We start from the raw sequence: 2902 nt of genomic DNA on the forward strand, positions 1-2902 counted from the left end.
CCCCCCCCCCCGCACCCACCTTCCCTGGGCTGCTCCTCTGTGCACCTCCTTTTTTATTTTTTAAAACTTTTATTTATTTTTGAAAGACAGAGAGAAACAGAACAGGAGCAGGGGAGGGGCAGAGAGAGAGGGAGACACAATCTGAAGCAGGCTCCAGGCTCCAAGCTGCTAGCACAGAGCCGGACGCGGGGCTCGAACCCATGAACTCATGACCTGAGCCGAAGCTGGACGCTCAGCCGACAGCCCCCCCCCCGCGCTCCCTCCTCTGCGCCCTGGGCCGGGCCCTCTCGCTCCCAAGCTCCCAGGGCCTCCCCAGAGCGGTAGCCGGGCTGAGGCAGCCAAGCTCCCTGTGGCCCCTGTGGCCCGGCTCAGGGATGCCCCGTCCCCCCAGCCCCCTGCAGTCCTGTCTTCACACTGGGCAGAGCCGGCAGAGGAGAAATCTGTCCACACCTGCCAATCCCAGCCCCGGGCAGGGGCCTTCCCTCCACCGGCCGATTTCCTAGGCAGCGAGTGGTGGCAGGGGAGGGGCGGGTGGGGGAGGGCAGACAGCCGTCCCGAGCCTCCCCCGTGGCACCGCTGCAGCTGTTGGCACGTCTCAAACCACAGCTGCCACCACTGTGGGCCTGAAGGAGTCACAGTCCTTGGGCCTCCGGGGCCGGCCAGGATCCTGCTGGCCAACGTGGGCTCCAGTCGCTGTGGCACTATGTGGCTGTGCCATCCTCCGGCGGTGCCCCTCCCTCGGGCTCTGACGGTGAAGGAGGCGAGAAAGGTCGCAGGTCAACGGGGTCAGGGAAACTGAGGCTGGCAGACGCCTGGGCTCGGCTAACCATGTGAGGGCCCCCTGGGCGCACGGGCAGCAGAGTGGTGAGGTAGTGAGCCCCCTGCCCCCACCTGGGGCCGCCCAGAGTGTTACCGTCTGGCTTCAGACTCCGTGTCTCTCCCGGTGAGCTGGGGACCCGGACGTGGGCTGTTAGTGTCACCGTGTCACTAATGCGGGTCCAGCCCAGGCTCGGAGGTGGAGGGGCCACTTTGCTCCGGGGGCCAAGGGCCGTGCAGCTCGGGCCGGAGCAGCCGCGACCGCGCGTCCTTCCCGGGGTCCAGGTGCGTGGTGCGGTGACGCCCCTGCTCCGCCCTCCCGACGGCCTCACGCGCAGCTGTGCCCCCGCCACACGCCGTCCTTCCGGCGAGCGCGTTAGAAACGAACGTGAGGGTGTGCTTTATCTTCTTCTTTCTTAATCTTGTTGTTTTATTAAGTAAACTCTACCCACCTGGGGCTCAAACTCATGACCCGGAGATCAAGAGTCACAGGCTCAACGACTGAGCCCAAGGTATTTTAAAACCACAAGAGGGGGCGCCTGGGGGGCTCAGTCGGTTGAGCGTCTGGCTTCTGGCTTTGACTCAGGTCATGATCTCACGGACCGTGGGTTCGAGCCCCACGTTGGGCTCTGTGCTACAGCTCGGAGCCTGGAGCTGCTTCGGATTCTGCGTCTCCCTCTCTCTCTGACCCTCCCCTGCTCACACTGTCTCTCTCTGTCTCTCAAAAAAAACCCACAAGGGGCTCTTTCCACGGAGGAGCTGGGCCAGGTTCCGGATGACGCCTGGGAGCTGCAGTCACCGGCCGGAAGCTCCGCCGTCCGCCCAGACCCCGCACCGCGGACGCCCTGCGAGCCCCCCCAGCCCCTGCCCTGCACGCCTCCAGCCAACAGAAGGGAGAGATTGCAGGTGCGCTGAAGCAGGACGCCGGCCGACCCTGGTGTGTCCGGCCCGCGGTGTCGGGGACAAGCTTCCAGGCCACCAACCACCTGCAAACGAATGTCAGGCCAGCTGTTGAATGACCCGGGAAGAGGGCCGCTCGGCGGGGCGCGAGGCGCAGGGCAGATACGCACAGCCGGCCTCGGAGAGGACTGAATGCTGTGACGTTTGCGTCATTGTTTGGTGGTCTCCTTGGAGAAACGGCCTGCAAGAGCACGGGATGTCAGTCGGGGGAGGGGAAATGCTGCCTGGGCCCCACCTGAGGGACCCCCTGGGGCCCGGAGAGAGTGGCACTCGGTGGCTCCTCCGGTCCGTCACCAACCTGTGTACTTTCTCGGTCACACTCGCTCACGCATGCATTCATTCACTGACTTGGCTGACGTTTCGGATCTGTGCTTCCCTCTCCCCCGGCCCCCGGCTGGGGGTCCCTGCGGCTCAGACTCTCCCTGGTGCCCCCACACATGATGCATCCTGTCTTCTCCTCTCTCCACGCCTCCCAGTGGCTCAGGCCCGAAGTCTGGGGACCCCTGCCTCCCCACTTTCTCTGACACCCATAGCTGATCCATCCACCAGTGCCACGGGCTGTGGTCCTCAACACTCAGCCGGACGCGGCCCCAGTCCCTGCCTCTACTGGTGTCACCTGGCCTGGGCTGTCCTTGTCACTTCTTGCATTATTTCGATTGCCCCAAAGGGAGGGAGCCTGCCACCCCCCACCGTGTCCCCCACACCATGGGTTACACAGGACCCTGCACGGTCCGCCTCCTCCGCCTCGCCACCTTATTTGAATCTGGAAGTAAGGCACAGCCTCATGCTAAGGTGACATTGGAGCAAAGGTGGAGAGGTGAGGTGATAAGGTGTGACTCTGAGTGAGGCTGAAGCCCCTCCCTGCAGGGTTAGCGCTGACGAGGGCCAAGGTCAGGCGCCGTGATGAGGCCCCCTCTGTGGTCCACGCCTTCGGGGACGACCCATGACCGACGGTGTCGCTGGGCCAGGGGCCACGGACTGGTGACAGGTGGCCAGGTTCTGGTACCCCTTGAAGTTGGCCCCAGAGCGTTTTCTGACGGGTGCGGAGACAGGAGCCAGGAGGCAAGAAAGACCCCAGGGTTTCCGGCTCAGTGAGGGCGGTTGCGGAGCCTGGGAGGCTGCGTGT

Source organism: Suricata suricatta, chromosome 10 (genome assembly GCF_006229205.1).
Source record: "Suricata suricatta isolate VVHF042 chromosome 10, meerkat_22Aug2017_6uvM2_HiC, whole genome shotgun sequence".
Classification (NCBI taxonomy): domain Eukaryota; kingdom Metazoa; phylum Chordata; class Mammalia; order Carnivora; family Herpestidae; genus Suricata; species Suricata suricatta.